Source organism: Mauremys reevesii, linkage group 23 (assembly GCF_016161935.1).
Source record: "Mauremys reevesii isolate NIE-2019 linkage group 23, ASM1616193v1, whole genome shotgun sequence".
Lineage (NCBI taxonomy): Eukaryota > Metazoa > Chordata > Testudines > Geoemydidae > Mauremys > Mauremys reevesii.
In genome coordinates this window covers 20932573-20951018 of record NC_052645.1, presented here as the reverse complement: position 1 = coordinate 20951018, position 18446 = coordinate 20932573, and the positions used below count along the sequence as shown (strand labels likewise).

Below are 18446 nucleotides of genomic sequence, written 5' to 3'. Positions count from 1 at the left end.
TTTTAGGAGTCGTAGCTGTGTTTCCATTAGATAGCCACAGCTCACGTTTACAAAGGAACTCCACTCATAACTCCAAATAGCCATTTCACAGATAGGTTCTGGAATCAAACATGGAATATCATACAAATCTCATTGAGAGCGAGTCCCTAATGCATAATAAAGTGGATGATGAAACTACACATCAAGGGATGCAGTTCACACATTTATTTTAGAATGGAAGAAAATAATCATGAATGCTTATGATCAATATCCTAATAGAGAAAGAACAAGATGGGGTATTAATTGGTGTTTGCTACAGACCACCAAATCACACCTGAGTAATGCATAAACAGAGGAATCTTGAGTAGCAGCAGAGCAGTTATTTTACCTCTGTATTTTGAACTGGTGTGACTGTTGCTGGAATACTATGCCCAGTTCTAGTATCCACAATTCAAGAATGGGGTTGATAAACTGGAGAGGGTTCAGAGAAGAACCACGAGAATGGATTAAAGGATTAAAAAACACGCCTTATAGTGACAGACTCAAGGAGCCCAATCTATTTAGCTTAACAAAGAAGATTAAGGAGCGACTTGATTCCAGTCTATAAATACCTATGTGGGGAACAAATATTTGATAATGGGTCTTCAATCTAGCAGCGAAAGGTAAAACAGAATCCAATGGCTGTAAGTTGAAGCTAGAGAAATTCAGACTGGAAATAAAGTGTAAATTTTTGAGAGATGGTAATTACCCATTAGAAAAATTTACGAAGAGTCATGGTGGATTCATGCAATCTAGGAACTGGGAACTTTTTGCAGTTTTCCCCATCTCTGATATGAAGGAAAGATTGGTTGTTTGATGCAAGTGTCTCTCCTGAAGCAAAAAGCTTGATTGTATTCCTTGATCCATCTTTCATTTTCTTGGAAAACCTGGTTTCAAGTTGCATTCTGAATTTTAGTCTCCTGGCATATTCATTTAGCAGTGCAACCATAGAGAAGTAGGGTTTAAATATAACCTCTCCACAGTATGAATTGACAATCTGCAAGACATTTTACTTTCGGGGGGAGGGGGGGAAGGAAGACCCCAAAACACCGCCCTGGGTGCTATTTATCTGATGACAGTGTTTGCTTTTCTAGCATTCCCAGATATGCTTTTCTATAGCCTGGATTGCTGAAATTCTCCAATACTATTGACATAAATCAAGCTATGTATGTGACTGAAGACCAAAATACTCGATAGCAAGACATTATGGCTCCAGGTCAAAGCACTTTTCCAAACAGAACAAATGAAGTAATGAGGAATATGAGATTTCCAATATTCCTATAGATTAATCAATGTCTCCAACTCTGGTGCTAGTTACTTTACTACTAAACTGAATGTGTAAATCACATGGAGTAAGAAGCCTTAGACTTCCATTAAAGTCATTAAATAATTTGGATCTCAAACATACCAATACATCCAACAGAAAACTCTGACTGGGTGTCCAGAACATTTGGATATTTGTAATAGGAAGCTGGAGACCTGGATTTTCTGTTACAACAGTAAAAATGAACAAAGGAAAAGTTTCCACAAAATACAGAGAAAAAATGGATTTTGCAGACATGATTTTTTTTTTTCAAATGCACGCAAAGGAACAGAGGTGAATGAATGAGAACACCCACCAAAATGTCTCATTTCAAAACTAATGATAGTTTCCTCATAGTAATGTCCTGCTGATACTGAGTAGCTGTTGCAGTGACTTGTGCCGTTGTGGAAGCAGTTGGAGATCCATTAATCCTGTTCAGATTTTCACACCCCACAAAAGGAGCAGGAAATGCTCCAAAAAGATCCTCTTTGCTTTGCATAACAAAACTACTCACCAGTCAGTTCATAGAAAGGAAGACCAGACCCATATGCATAATTCAAGTTATTGTGCTACTTTCTATGTAGCCAAAGAAGAATGAATTGTGTGCCTGCCAATGAAGTTTCCAACCCTCACCCGTCACTGATTCCAGTGTAGTCTGGAAACCAGCAGACTCCACATACTAATCTCATTTACCTCATTAAAACTGCACAACTTTACATGCAAAACTTTGGAAGTCATGTTTCCAAAGAATTAGTGAGTAATGCTAAAAACAACTGAATCCCAGTCCCTTTGGGGTCTTTTCTGATGCATAACATGAACAATTACAGCCAATATTGAATAATTAAGACCCTTTAGACATTTAGCCTACTATGAACCTGGACAGCCTTTATTGACAAGCTGCAAAACCAGATCAGATGTTTATTCCCAAGAAGTGTTTTGCTTGCTTATTTGAACCTCGACTTTAACTCCCACCCTTCCCAGCAGAAAAAGTAGAAAGACAAAATGGTTTCAGATTGTGACAGATATGGCAATTCCCCGTGATATTTCAGTAAGGTCTTCCAATGATAAGTTTAAGTATCTTTGGGATCACTTGTATTAAATGGTTTATTTATTATTGTGGTCTGGAATTGTATATAACCTCTCAAGATGGGGACATGTGACAGAAGTGAGACCTGAGGGTTCAAAGGAATATATGGAAAATGTATCAAACAAGACTGTGAATGGTTAGCCAACTACAAAAGCAGTTTCTCCTCCCTTGGTGTTCACACCTCAACTGCTAGAAGAGGGCCTCATCCTCCCTGATTGAACTAACCTCGTTATCTCCAGACTGATTCTGGTCTGCATATTTATACCTGCCTCTGGAAACTTCCATTACATGCGTCTGACGAAGTGGGTATTCACCCACAAAAGCTTATGCTTCAATACATGTTAGTCTATAAGGTGCCACAGGACTCTTTGTTGCTTTTTACAGATCCAGACTAACACGGCTACCTCTCTGATACCAAACAAGAACTGACTTGGGACAATGTGTGTGAAAATGGATTTCTTTGGGAAGTCTGAGGAGAGGTTAATGCAAATTGCCTGTCTTCAGTTATGCAAAACACAAGCCTTTTGAAGCTACTCCTGAGGGGTTATTGTTTGCTGATCATCTGTTACATGAGACCAAGATCAAAGGCCCAAAATGTATAAAGGAAAGACTGAACTATTCACAGTTGTTCTGGTTCTGAATCAGACAGCTATGAATTTGTAGCCATGGGGAAAATCCAGTTACAGGTTTTGAAGGACTGACACCTACCAGAGCCCAAGGTTGGATCTGGGGTTACCTCTGGTAAGCCTTTTAGAATGTGTGTAGGTTCTTTTATTGGTTTGAATAGGTTCTCTCTGAAATGTTGCCACCTTAAGAATAAACATGCTTCCTTAAAGGGCTGTGTGGTAACTTGTAACTGCTGGCAATTATGTTGTTTATCGCCTTTGGAGAGAAAGCAAAGCACAGAGGCTGGTCAACGTAGGTAGTCTGGCTACATGGGGATCTCATAGCATAGGCTGGGACCTGTTCAGCATGGAAAAACCCCGGTCAGGAGCTAGGGTCACGCAGGTCTCCACTCAAAGGAGGTGATGTCTGAGGAGCCAGGAGGCTAGAGTTGATGCCCTTGGTGGACCACAGGGGGTAAAAACAGAGGTGCAGTTGCCCTGAACTGTGCACTGATTATCTTTTCATGATGTAGTCCTATACTACATATTTAAGATTATGGCCTATCGCCATAGACTATACCATACTCATGTTTTGCTAGATTGCAGCACTGCTGTTCTAGAATATAGGTTATTTATTACATTTTTACGTACTTCATTTCCCACCCCCCCCTTGAACTAGAGGAAAACTGACCACACTCCAGACACTGTCCTGCTACTATTTTACAGCACTCTTTATAAAACCCACTCTATTTGCTGATAACTTTCTTGCTGCAACTCTTTCAGCCCACTGCTTCAATCCATCGAAGTGCTCTTGTGTTCTCAAAAGTGACTGCCTAAAAGTGAGATTGCGCAGTTCCATGTGCTGTTCCAGGGTTATAGTGTTTCAGAGTCAAGATGAGTTCTTTCTGGCTCATGCATAGACACCAGTGATAAAAATTATCTGCATCTGGAACTTAGTATAATTCAGTGGATGATGCATGAGCCAAGATAGACTCCAGGTCACTCTCCCAAAGGTGTACTAGTTCTCTAGGACTAGCAGGAGGAGGGAAAAATCAGATTTTTTTTTTTTTTTTAACAAGAACTGTGCACGTATACATGTATCTGTATCTATCTTTTATTTTAGATATTTACGGGGCACCTATCACTTTGACTCAGAAAACAGGAAACAACTCTTAATTAAGATGTCAAATTTTGAGAGTTTTGTTTGTTTACTTAGTTCAGAATCAAGAAGGCACGAGGGATAACAGGCTCATTGAATGGCAATGCAGCAGAGGCTGTCAAGCAAGGATGGCATGGTATTTACCAGAGGTGGTTTTTACCAAGAAAAACATGGTCTCTTCCACCCCAGGAAAATCTAGTTAGTACCAGCTGAAGGCATTTTCTATTTAAAAACTGTTTCATTAATGCACATCACATTACGCTTAGCTTTAGTTATATATTCAAATTGCGATGACATAAGGCAGTTGATACACAGATTAATTTAGGGTTGTACAAATAAAAAATAAAACTGCATAGGGTGTAACACTACTGTAAATATTATGTAATATATGTAAGTATAATACTGAACACTGGAATGTCTGCATATATTCTGGTTCGATATTTTCTCAAGGAAATTATACGTCATGATTCATATTTCAGTATTATGTAAAGAAAAGACAAAAACCATTCAATTATATGCAAACAACAATAATGCAGAGTTGCAGGCTTGAAGCATTAAGCAATCAGAAGCATGCAGAGTTGCAGATACCAGTCCAGATTCATTTGTCCATGCAGCATTCTGTAGCAGAAGACCAACTCTGATGCAGTGTATAGGCCAAGCCTATTCCTCAGTTTTGAATGGACGTAACCATAGTTTGAAAAGATTTGCTGTATGCCTGCTGAACTTGCTGGACACTGACGCAATTATTTTTCCCAGTTTAAGGCAGGTTTAATCTGGTATTTACCAGCATCTTATCCTAAACTAGCTTTTCCTTGGAAATTGCCAACCCAGCTGTTAAGAGAGATTATTTCCTTATTGGTGTGATAGCCTCAATGAGTAGAGAAGATAGGAATAGTGTTTGCAGTTAATTTTTATTCCCTCTAACAGAAGAACAATTGTAACTTCCATGTAGTGGTGATTTAAAATACCCAAGATGTCCCATTTCAAGCAGTGAGATATTCATATTATCTAAACTGGCCATGCAGGACTCTCCAAAGTTCTACCTATTCAAAATGATTATTTACATTAATGGTTTGCTTGGTTTTGCCTTCAGTGAGGTTCTGGTATCAGTTCCACACCCCTTATCATACCTTTTAAGTGCACATATTATTTGCAAACATGTTACATTTGAAAATTGAACAGACACAAGACTGTATTTACATACCTTGTATAAGTCTCCTATTAACTGTGGTTCTTAGCTCTTAAACACCTGGTCTTTGTCGCAAATGGTTAAACTCTCCCCCAATTTCTAAACAAAAGAAATCATGTATCAGCAAGCATGTAGGTTTACTGTGATAAGAAAGATTGACTAAACTCAGTAGTCTTTCTCCCCTGCACTCCTCCCCACAAAGTACTAAAAAGTTTCAAATATTCAATTGCATCAGCAAAGTAGTTAAAGCCCTAAGTCAGCAAGTGATCACAACTATGACACTATACAAATAATAAATTAAGTTAGATGCCAATGTATTTTATATTTGTTGCACACAAATAGAAACTGGTTCTCTTAATAACAGAATTTAAACATGAGACGCAAGGAGCAAAAAAGCAATGCTTCCATGATCACAGTACGAAACCCAGGGGCCTATTCACTAAGCTTAGTAGTTTGTTGCCCTTCTCACAGCAGAAACTGAAATGAAATACAAATGAGAACAAGCTTGACACACAGTCTGGCTGTCTCTGGAAACTACAGCTCCTCTCTTCTTATAGCCAGTATCTTCTTACAGCCACATTACCACCATAAATCACAAAGGAACGATCAAAGTGGCTGGGAGCCAGAGTTGCAGCTGACATGTGGGGGCAGGGAGACACCAGGTGGGTCCTCTGTACATCCCCCCTCCCCAGAAGTAGTGAGGCCCCTTTGAAATGGCCAGGAGAAAATTTTTTATTGTATTTCATTAATTACAACCAGAGAGAGGCCACGTGTCATATATGGAGTGGGCAGGGATGAAGGAGGGCACTTGGGTTGAATAAGGGCTGAGAAGGAGATTGACTAGTAGCTGAACTGAGGGGAGGATGGGTGAAAAAGGCTTATGGAGTGACAAGTGGAGAGAAATGTTTGTTGTCCGTTTCTGTTTGTTTCTCTTATCATTTAGGCCCTTATCTTCATGGCCCTGTTTTCTATGTTTGTACAGCCTTGCATAAGGGGGCCCTCAACCTTGGTCGGGGCCTACAGGGACTACCAGAACACAAATATTTCCCTCTTCCATGTACAGCAATAGTGCACTGTGTATGGAGGGATGTGGTGTGATAGTACACTAGGGCTGTTGGAATGAAAAATGCAGGGTGATCATTATTAGAGTGAAAATAACTTACGAATTTCCCACAGATCAGGTACCAGTTAATAACACTTTATACTGCCATGAAACCATACAACGTTGAAACTTGATAATGGAATATGCAAATTACCCACAGGAGATAATTGAAAATAAGATCCTAGCATACATGCAGACAGCTATAAAAGAGCTGAAATCAAAATGCACGCTACTAGCTGGTACACAAGCCTAAGGGGAAAAACCACACGCACACTTGACTCATTACATGGGGAAGCTAGAATGGAAGTTCGTTCTCAGAAGGTATTCCAGAGAACAATCCCAGCAACTGCCAGTCACCCCTTCACAATGCTGCATCATTCTAGGATAAAGTTACATGGCTCTACTGACATTGCCCAGAATGGTCAGTGCACCATAAATTATTTGCTACGCAGCCTGCATATTCTCATATTTGAAGAGGCTTGAATTTTTCTGAACCTGTTCATCTTTACAGAAAAGAAAATGCCAGTGAAAGACTACTGAAAACAAAAAAAATCAAATGTCTCAGAGATTAATGTGTTCCACCCATCACTACCCAATACTTTGGTGTTCTCTGAATTGCCACTGTGTTCTATAAAACAGCAGCTTCCGGTTACCATGGAGTGAAACCATGCAAAGATGCATCTCATGCCAGTGAAAAAGTAATCTTATGTTATCACTGTTCATAGCTCCAATATTACAGAGCGAAAAAAGTAGAAATTCAAAGCTTTCTCACATCTAGTAGCAGTGATCACCTTCATTACCCTGCCCCTCTTTTTCAGATGCAATAATGCTCTTCAACAAGGGACAGAACGCAGAAAGACCTTTTCCAGCATGAGAGACCCAGGGAGTTAGACTGAAGTAGTCACCCAGAGAACCTTCAAAATGGCAGCTATTTCTCTCCAGCCACGTCAGAGCACTAACAGAACAGAGTAGGCCAAGACGAGCTGCTGTAGGCACTTAGATGTGCTTTCATCCTCATTCAGGGATCTGCCATCAAAATATACAGGCCATCTTCTAAAGTCACACCACACACAGCTGCGGAGTGGTGAACCCAGCCGGTCTAGCTTTTCTGAAGGAAGGACTCTAGTAACATGCCTCCAAGTGTGCAGTATGTTTGAAGGGCACACATATACTGACCACAAGGAGTACCACCATGGCTGTAATGGCTACAATTAACTCATGAGACACTGCAAACAGTTATCTTCCAAATATTTTCCAGTGAGTCACAGTACCTTCTGAAACCTAATGCTATTAAATCTATTTCAGATACATTTGTCAATGCCAGCAGACCTACACTAGTCTATATAAATGTAAAGCAAAAATATTCTCTCGCACACATTCAACAACCCTTCCTGTCACCATCATAACTAATATTGAAACAAAAGAGTCAGATGACCTCACACATTCTCTGTGCCGGGCAACTACTGTCTGAACACGTGCAGGTAGTAAATACAGCTCAAAGTAACCTAACTTTCCAGCTATGGAAAAGCATTAAGGATATGCTGCTGCCTAAACAATTATCAAGTTCTAACAAGCCAAACCATCATTCTGTAAAGACAAAACCAGAAGAGCTGAAAATCCAGCAACTGGCCACTATTATTTTACACAGCTGGTGGTGAGAGTGGACAGGGAATGCCATGGCCAAAGACACCCTCAGACTTCATCTGTCCACCTAGATGCTTACATGGCCTCCAACAGCATACTTTCTTTTACGCTACATAAAATGAAATCTCTTGATGTGAACGGGTGCAACTCCATTGACTTTAGCGGAGTTGCACCTGCTTTATGAGAGTGGTAAATTTCAATCAATTCTTTTTTTGTTTTCTACTAACATCCTTGAGAGTCTGACCACAATTAAAGAAATCCACTTCTTTATCTGGCTACCAAATTTCAAAACGCCTAACTGGTAATAAACATTCAGAACACAGCTCTAATTTAACCTGAAAGGCTGATTGCTTGATTTTAAAATGGAAGTTGCAAAACTATTTGAATTAACCAAGCTGGATTATGCTGATAAGCCTCAATAACCTTTGTGCCAAACTGAGTGGTACTAAAGCACTATAGCACAGGCTATGCACATTTCATTTGGAAGCACCCATATCACAGAACAGCTCCACTAAAGCAATTCAAATTAAAAAAATGTGCAAGGGGCCTGCTTTACCATACAGGCAAGGCTGCCATCAGGCATGTTTAAATTTGCATCTCAAGCTCCCAAAACTGACAGTGCATACAGCTCAAGGAGGACAACGCCTCACACACTACTCAAGCAATCCTCCTTCTAATGCTTGTTATCCAAGGAAGGGTTGCCACAATGCCCTGGGCCTTGTCCAGGACAGGGCAGAAACATAGGGCAGGTAAAGTAATTTAGAGATGAGGGTGATTTCAAAGGTAAGATGAGCAGAAATAGCAAAGCATAGCTCAGCATGATCATAGACAGGACTTCTACAACCATCTGAGTAAAGTACAGAGCACCAAGTTTGGCCACACGTAAGCAGGGTGGACTTGATTTAAATCACTAGTCAGGAAGACTCGATTTAATCACGGATTTCTACATAAAAGTGCATTCTTGTTGGTTGTTATAACCTTAATACATATTCTTCACAAGTCAGAGATGGATGTAGGTTTCATTTTTAGAAGGTACACACTATACATTTTTAAGTGATTTATTTTGAAAACTTTTCATATTAGTTTTACAGCTGTATCAGAAAATGAATTATTGTTTGGCTATTTCATTTACCAAAGGTATTTGAAGCAGATATTTATGAAGTTTGGGAGTTGAACTATCTCCAATTCAACAGATTAATCATTAATATTTGGAGGATTTTCTTGCCATGCTGTATTAGGAGGAGAACATCACCAGACAGACATTTAAATTTGTTTTAGTTAACTAAAACAACAATGTTATGTATTCTGGATTTTTTTCAACAGCAAACATATAATATTTTAACAAAACAAGCATATGAATTTTTGAATTTAGTTAAACATTCAAGTTTTTAAAATCTGGTTTGTTTTTTGTTAAAATTGTTTTTAACTAAAATAGTTACATGAAATATTTAAAAAAAACAAAAATCAAATCAACTATCAGCCAGGTCAATATGAAAAACTTAAATATTGGCATCTTCACCTTCATTTTCCTGTTTGTTCATAATCTGGAAAAGAAAAACAAGCTTTCCTGCTTTTTCAGGTCCCAAACGATTTCTCAGTTTGGAATGAATTAGTCCAAAGGAAGAAAATATTCTTCCTATACCGGCAGAAGAAGCTACTGCTGTTAAAAGTGAGATTATCAATTCAACAGTCTCTGAATCCAAGTGCTTAAGTGATTTCCACCACTTCACTGGTGTGAGGCTTTGGCTACACTTGCATTTCAAAGCGCTGCGCCAGCGCTGAGCATGCGTGTAGTCAAGCGCCCGCCGCTGGAAAAACTCCCAGCCCAGCGCTGTCCACCTCCCCTCCCCCTGGGGGCGACAGCAGCTGCGGCGGCGCTGCCAGCGCCTGGGGCTGCTACTGCACTGGCGCTTTGCGCTGCAGCGCAGCGCTGCAGAGGGTGTGTTTTCACACCCTGCTGCAGCGCTGCAAATTTGTAAGTGTAGCCAAGCCCTGACTGTCTTTAAAATATCATCATCAAACAATGGTATGGTAGATCTCAAATCAATGAAGGCTACACTCAGAAAGACCTCAAGACTTCTGGAATATGCTGCTCAAACAGTTTCACTTTTATCTCCCTCCCTTCTCACATTTATCTCCAGACTTCTTCTCTTTGTCCAGATCTATTCCGCCCCCAACAATCTTCTATTCATTGAACTTTTTGAAACTTTGCACTTTTAGAGAGAGGTAAGAGATTGACTCTGTGTACACAAATTTGCAGAGGGACAATAGAGTTGAGGTCTGTTATTTCTCACCTCTATATATTATTTATTTATTTAAAAGCATTTTTGCTGTTAACAAGCATATTCTCTCTGGACACACAAATCCACAGTTTGAGAACTGCAAAACTAAGCATCTCTGATGTCATCTTCTAGACTGAGCCCTGAGTCTCACTGGGTAGATAGAAAGATTAACCTAAATAATCTATACAGAAGCCCCTGGAACCCTTTAAGATTGGGTCCCTAATTCATGAACTATTGGAACTCATTTACAAAACTTTTCTTAAAAATTACATGACTATATTGTCTCATACTATAGAACTAGAATTTATAATCCCTATTCCATGATGAGATTATCTTTGAGCTATAATGTATCTATCTTTAGATATGCTTTTTGAGGAAAAAAACTTTTATCAAAAAAATCTGATTTAAATAAAAAAACCCAGATTTTTTTTTAAAAATCACTAATTTTTATCCACCCTGCACATAAATTAGAACTTGTATCTGATGGTTGCCAATATACAGCCAGCCACTGACTACCAGATAGCTCAGGAGCACATTAGGCATCAAATATTTTAATAAGGCACTAGATGGGGAGTGATATGAGCTCATATTTACAAGATAAGATTTGGTCTCCTTGCAGAGTGTGGGATGGTTAATAAGAACACAAGGCTATGAACAGGAAGAGAGAGAGAGCTTGGCAAATGTTTCTGCACTGTCATTCTGCCTTCAGAACAGCAATTACCCGTTCCTCAAGCCTGCTATTCCTTCCCATAAGGAAGGTGTACACCCAAGGCTACCAGGAAATCACTTTGGCTGCCCAGGCACCCCAGCCTGGGTTTTCCCATTAGCACGTGATAAGACCTTCTGCATCTTCACTGTTTACTACATGCTGTACAGCACTGCAGTGGAACAATCACTTTGCCTCCTCCTGCAGAGAGAAACTCAGGATGAAGACAGAGCTATATAATACCACAACTATTAGTCCAGAGCTGTAGATCATTCTTCCTTCAGTGCAGCGAGAATTACTCCTCATAAGTTAATGATACATTCTTAATCTTAAAGGGTCGGAAAAGATTTGTTAAGAGATAAATAAATACAGTGATTCAAGATGTTAAAACTCAATATGTTTCAAAAACTGACCAAGGTCACTGGTCCCTCTGGTTTGAGGGAACAGTCTCATAACCAACAGTGTCTATAATGGCACTCTCCAAAACTTTTTGAGACAGCTCTTTTCCCTTGGCTTTCAGCATAGTGTCTTCTGTACCTGGCAAAAGAGAGACCAGCACTATTTTTGGACTACTGTAGATATGCTGGAGCAGGAGGAAATACAGATTCCAAGAAAAGCTGAACTATGGCAAAAAAAATTAAAAATAAAATAAAAGGTAATAATTGGAGATATACCAATCTCCTAGAACTGGAAGGGACCTCGAAAGGTCATTGAGTCCAGCCCCCTGCCTTCACTAGCAGGACCAATTTTTTGCCCCAGATCCTTAAGTGGCCTCCTCAAGGATTGAACTCACAACCCTGGGTTTAGCAGGCCAGTGCTCAAACCACTGAGCTGCACCAGAAACTCCTTGAGGTATTCTGTGCCTCAAAAATATGCATTTAGCATGATTCTCCAGAATAACTATCTTGCTTCACATGCCTTTCCAATTGACCTTATATCAGAGCAGGTGACTATGTCTCTCATTACTCAGCCCTTTCCTCACACTGCTTTGCTTTCTCCCAGTGGATAAGTTCTTGCCTGTTCTATCTCAGATATCGCTGAGGTGCTTTCATTGTGATATCTAAGCATTTAGATGGTCACAAAAAGAAGGAATCAGATTCCTTCAGCAAATTCCGAAGGCCTAAGATTTACAAGCCAACTGTTGAGAAATACATCCTTTTCCTGGACTGCAAAGAGGGTCAGAATTCATAGCAACAGATAGGACAAACAGAAGCCCTCTACTGATACCAGCATCTAACTGATGAGATGGCTATACACATACACAGCATGCCTTAACACCATAATGTACCTACTGTCTTACTAGGTACATATATTACGGTTATCACAAGCATGCACACTAGCTCTCTGATTTTGGTGCCAGAGGGAAGAGAAAAAAAAGGAACTGCCTTTGCCAAACCATAATGTGAGGAAAAGCACATAAGAAGAGCATAGGCATTGCATCTGCTGTTGTGACTCAATGTTCACTCCAACAAGCACTCTGTTTTGGCACTTCCACAAAGACTGAAGCAGATACAAAATGAGGCAGAGGGCTCTCTCCCTGCTTTTAAATATCTAAGTTAGCATACAGCACCCATCACTGTCGTGTCTTGGCACTGGCACAAGTTGGTCAGTTTTATGAAGTGGACAAACTGTTGTAGTCTCAATCTATTATGTTGCAAAGTACTTTGCTCCTTGTTCTATTCTGTGTGTTTGCCCATAATGTTTCTGAGTAGAAACAGAGTTTTCCTGGGGGTTATTAGAAGATTCATGTTGGAATATCTGTCTCCTATCCCAGCAGAAGTCTAGTGAAAAATGATGCTATACAAAGCAGTTGCAAACCTCAGCCTCCTGAGCCTATAAACAGTTATCTGGGCCCAGGCTTACAAGCCTAAAGCAAACAAATACCCCATAAGAAAGATTCAGTGAGATAGCATGAATCTTCAGTACCTGCCGTATTCAGAGCAGCATAAAAGATAAAAGTCTAGTCCATTTTAGTCCTCCTATACAGAAGGTATGAGTATGATTATGAGACTTACAACAAAACAGTGTCATTTAGAGTAAAGTTCCAGTGCAATCACCACATTCTCACTTCTAAACATGGTGGGGAAAAGTCAAAGGATAAATATTATATTAGAGACACAAAGTGGGTGAGGTAGTATCTTTTATTGGACCAACTGCTGTTGGTGAGAAAAAGCTTTCAAGTTGCACAGAAGACCAAAGGAAGAGCTCTGTGTAGCTTGAAAGCTTGTCTCCCTCACCAACAGCAGTTGGTCCAATAAAAGATATTACCTCCCCCACCTTGTCTCTCTAAACAATAGGTTACTAAATTATTCTGAGGAACCGCATTTTCTCAAGGGACTGGAAGTGGAATACACAGCATTTCACATCCATGTCACCAGGAGTCCTTTATTAGATGTTAAGTGACTAGCACAAGGGGGCCCAACCTGGTTGTGGCCTTCAGACTATACTGCAGTATACCTGTTAAATAATGTAACATTTTAATAACATTACATTGGCACTGACTAAATATCTTCAGGGATTTGGAGGGATATACGCAAAGAGAGACAGATCTTCTAGAAAAGTAGCTTCTCAACCTTTTTGGGCTCAGGACCAATTTATAAATGTCGATAGCCTATTGCAGGGGCCGGCAACCTTTCAGAGGTGGTGTGCCGAATCTTCATTTATTCACTCTGATTTAAGGTTTCGCGTGCCAGTCAGACATTTTAACATTTTTAGAAGGTCTCTTTCAATAAAAGTCTATAATATATAACTAAACTATTGTATGTAAGGTAAATACGGTTTTTAAAATGTTTAAGAAGCTTCATTTAAAATTGAATTAAAATGCAGAGCCCCCTGGATGCCAGGACCCAGGCAGTGTGAGTGCCACTGAAAATCAGCTCACATGTGCATGTGCCATAGGTTGCCTACCCCTGGCCTATCACAATCCAGTAAACAGGCTGGGGGTAGGGAGATGAGAGGTGTCAGGTTGCAGATCCCATCCTGCCCCTGTAGTGGCAGTTCTGGTTCTGAAGGGCTTGCTGGACTTGGCTTGCAACTCCAGGCACTGCAACATCTGGGGTTGCAGCACCACTCAGACTGGGCTCTGCTGGCCCCACCATTGTCATGGCGGCAGCCCAGTTCTGCCAGCCCCATGGGACCAGAGACACAGCAGCCATCACGTGACACGACGCAACATTCTGGGGATCCAATTTCAGGTCACAACCCATCGGCTGAGAAACCCTGTTCTAGAACAGTTCAAGCCCCATCAACATTGGCTGCACGACGCGTGTTATAACACATGAGCCATGTTACAGCCTCGTTGTGAGCACCAAACGGGGGACACGTGGGTCACTGTGTTTGCCCTCTTTTTCAACAACAAGGACTTCAACTTTGTTCTTCCCCTCCCCCGCCCGTCTCACTGCCTAGAACGGTGCACGCGGTGGAGGTAGCTCTCTCCCCATGGGTCACTGCTACGAACCAGTCCCACAGCCGGCAGCCAGAGGATTGCTTGGGCCTAGCCTACGCCTGAATGTTGCCGATTTAAGCCCCGGCGTAGCTGCAGTTACAGCAGCCGAACGGCGCTTTTGCCGGTACAACCCGCCCCGCCTCGGGGATAGTTATGTAACCCGGGAAAGCAGCAACCCCCTCGGCACACGCCCGGCGCGCAGAGCCCGTCTGCGCACTAACCCGGGGCCCGCCGCCGCCCGGGCCCGTGGGGGGAGAAATCCCGCAGGGCGGAGGCTGCAGCTCGGGGTCAGCAGGGCCCCGCTCGCGGCGCAGCCCCGGGCGCTTTGCGGGGCCCGGGCCGTTATCCGGGGGGGGGGGGGGGGCAGAGACCGGCCGAGAGGACCCCGGGAGCCCGCCCCGAGCGCGAGCTGCTCGCCTGGGGCCCAGCAGAGCGGCCGGGTAACGCAGGCCGAGCCGCGCGCGCAGGCCGGGCCCCAGGCGGGCAGCTCGGGACGGGACGCTGCCCTGGGCCCAGCCCTGAGGCGCCGCCCGGGATGGGGGCTCGTTCCGGGCCGGGGGGGGGGGAAGCCCCTCGGAGGGGCCCCGCCCCTGGGCGGCCCAGGCCGGGATCGGCGGGACTCGCCCCTCAGGCCGGGCCCGCGCGGGGCTCCGCCCTGACACCGAGGGGCGCTGCGGGCCCGATGCCGCACAAGGGCTGAGGGCCGGGGGGAGGCGCTAGGCCCGCTCACTCACCGGCCCTTGCGGAACCCGCGGCCTCCACTGCTGCTGCGACCGCGCCGCTTCGCCTCCTACGACGCCTCCTCACAGGCCCCGGCTCCCGCCCGCCGCGTGGGCTGCTGGGAGACGCAGTCCCCGAGCGGCCTCCGCCCATTGGCCGCAGCGGTGGCGGGGACTACAACTCCCGGCAGGCCCCGCGCGGGAGCCGGCCTCCTCCGCAGCACGCGCCGCACGTAGAACGGAGGGGGCGGTGCTTCGGAGGGGGGTCAAAGGTCCCCTCACTGGGAATGGGGCCTCATGGGGAGTGGGCCCAGGTTGGGGGGTTAAAGCCCCTCACTGGGGTCAGGGAACAGGGGGAGGGTGGCTAACGTGGAGCCTGAATTGGGCAGTGAGAAAGATTTTAAAAAGAAATTGTAGGTGCTGCTTGGAACCGTGGCCATTAAACTCCTGTCAACCAGCAGAGTGGCTCTTTCCCTCGGAGCCAGGACTTTACCGCCTCTCACTTTGACAAAGCCTTGAGCCCATTCTGCGTCAGGGCTTCTGAAACCTCTACGTGTGATGGGCCAACCCCCAGGAGTTGGGAAGATTCATTACTGGCGAATAGTGTTGGGGGGAGCCGTGTTAAAAACAATGCGGAGTCTGGTGGCACCTTAAAGACTCAGGTTTATTTGGGCATAAGCTTTCTTGGGTAAAAAACCCACTTCAGCTGCATCCACCCACTATAAATGGATTTGGAGACTCAGCGAGAGGCATAGACCCTTCTGCAGGTCATGGGGAGCTATGGAATCATGAGTGTTAGAGGGACATCATGAAGCCTATACACTGCTTCTGGCCAGTACTGGGTTAAATTCATTCTCCACGTGATAGGAAATGTCAGGACATGAGACACAATCCGGCCTCTGCCACAGGATGTGCCACAGAGTACATGGAACCCTCTGAAGCTGGGAGAGGCTGTGCCAAGCTGGAAAGGATGCCACAGAGGAGGTTAAAGGGGAAAGAGCTAGTTCACATGAATTAGCTGCAGAAAACACAGGCAGCCTTTTGCCAAAGCCTGGTGAGAAGGCAGTATCAGAACAGGCCTGCACTAAGTTGCTGCGGCTGCCTTTGCTCAGATGCTGCTTCCTTGTTTAGAGTTCTGCCCGCTTCCTGCGGCCATCTCTGCACTAGACTAGGATAGAACAAGAAGCCCACAAGTTATGGCCTAAAAATTCATGTGCTGAGGCAGGTACAGGCAGTGCAGCTTTCACAGCAGGCACTGGGAATGTGCAAACTGGCCTAGTGAGTGGCAAATTCAAGGGATTGGAATCTGGCTAGGAACCAAGAGGTTTAGAGGCTGGGTTAGAGCAGAGGATCCTGAGCCTGGACGCTCAAGTTCTATTCCTGGTTCCTCACTGCTTGAGTTTGAGCAAGTCACTTCACTTCTTTGCCTCAGTTTCCTCACCAGAGAGAGCAGTAATGGGAGTTCATCCAGGGCTGCGAGGGTCAGTTTGTAAAGTGCTGCCCAGGATTAGATCTGCAAAGCCAGATAGAGAATCTCCTGAAAACTAACTTGTGGTTTTTCAGCATTTGGGTTCCTGCCTCTGCCTGAAACTGGAAATGAGGCCATTTCTCCTGGCCTTTTGAAAACTGAACAAGTATGTATTTACAGTTTGGTTTTAGCCTTGGGCAGCGACGGGAGGGTCTGGACTTGTTCCAAGCCACCTCTCTCCGCCCAAAGCTGGGAAATTCCCCATGCGGATGCTCACTCCTAAGGATTCCTTTGTTGCACGCTGCAGTTTTAAGACTCGTCCCTATGGCTGTCAGGAAGTCTGGCTCTGGGGCCAGCAAGGCATTGCTTTCTGCAGGGGCGGGAAGGTGGTGGAGCAGCACAAAGGGGGTTGTGAGGTTTAGAGGCTGGGTTAGAGCAGGACTCTGCCTTTCCTTCAGAAAAGCACCTAGTTTCAGAAGCAATTAAGCAAACAGCCATTATTGCTTATAGGCCCCAAGCCAGAGGAGTCTGGATTGTGTTTCCCTGACCTTTGAAATTACCCAGGGCTGCTCTTGTGATTTGCAGGACCCCAAACTATCAGGGAAAAACAGCAGAGAGTTGCCTCCCCTCCTGTGCCTGCTGCTAATGAGATGGTCTGTGTCAGAAAGCTGCCCTGGGATGGGGACTCCATGGCAGCAGAAGCCCAAGTGACTGTTTCTTTCTTTGTAAGCCTTGTAGCCGGAAAGATTTGTGTGTTCACAGCAGGGCCCCGCTGCTGCCACTACAGAGCTGCTCCTAGCCCACACCTGATTCACACCAACTCCTTCCTTGATGGCCTGCCCAAGGTCTTACTGGTCTAGAGAGCAGAGCCTGGGGCTCGATTTGAGATTCTGCCACTGACTCACTGTCTGGGCCTGGGTAAGACTCTTAATCTCTTTGTGCCTCAGGTTTCTTACCTGTCCAATGGGGCTGAGAATAACTTGCCTTCTTCAATGAGGCCCACTTCCTTCGTGGATGTACAGGGCTTCCAGCAGGGAAGGAGCTGAATGTTATTTCCTTTATTATTCCTGGTGAAGGGCAGCTGGGATGGTCCCATGGCAATTAACAAAACAAACAAAGGCCCAGCTCAGCTGATGCCGATTTCCAGCTGGTGCCTGCAATCTTTCAGGAGCCCACACACCACAGCGCCTGCTCAGCCGTCCCAGTGCGCTCTTGTTCTAAGTGGAACTTCAGGGAGTTTTGCTCAGAGCTGACACCTGTTTCATTTATTTGCCCAGTTGAGCCTCAGGCCTTAGAATTCAGCCAATAAAAACCCAGCTATGTACACTTAGGGCTTAGTCCTCAGCCAATGGAAAGTCTGGCCCTTGCTGCAGTGGACTTGGACTGGGCCCACTAGCGCTATGCCGCCCAGCCTGCTTTAGAAAGATATTGCAGTACCCAGATAACTGCATCACAGCCAGCTAACCAAGCCCCACCTGTCCCCTTCCCTGGGTGGCCAGTGCAGCTGGGCCCTTCCTAGTGACAAGTGAACATGCAGGGGACTTGTGGGCTGGCCTTGTGCAGAAGCAGAGGACAAGTTGTGGGAGAAGACGGAAGATCTGGTTTGACTGTGAACCCTGCACTGCACCAGATGCTGCTCCGCCTCCTGGAGCCAATGCATGGGCTGTTCCCTCACTCAGCAGGGTCCCTCTGGGACTGACACATGGCCTGATCCCTGAT

General features: G+C 44.2%; 1 protein-coding gene across 4 annotated transcripts in view; it reads right to left on the bottom strand.

Annotated features, from left to right (window-relative positions):
• The window catches only part of THRAP3 (thyroid hormone receptor associated protein 3), a 65812-nt gene extending 48083 nt beyond the window's left edge, over positions 1–17729 (bottom strand). For 2 of the 4 annotated variants that reach the window (XM_039511656.1, XM_039511653.1), the window contains exons 1-2: positions 15275–15429; positions 5377–5460 (exon numbers count right to left, since the gene is read on the bottom strand). The gene's annotated coding sequence lies outside the window, so the exon portion shown is untranslated. Of the gene's footprint in view, positions 1–5376; positions 5461–15274; positions 15430–17683 lie in introns of those variants that run through there. The other 2 variants (XM_039511655.1, XM_039511657.1) reach the window with 2 other exon arrangements.
• Positions 17730–18446: the final 717 nt, after the last annotated feature.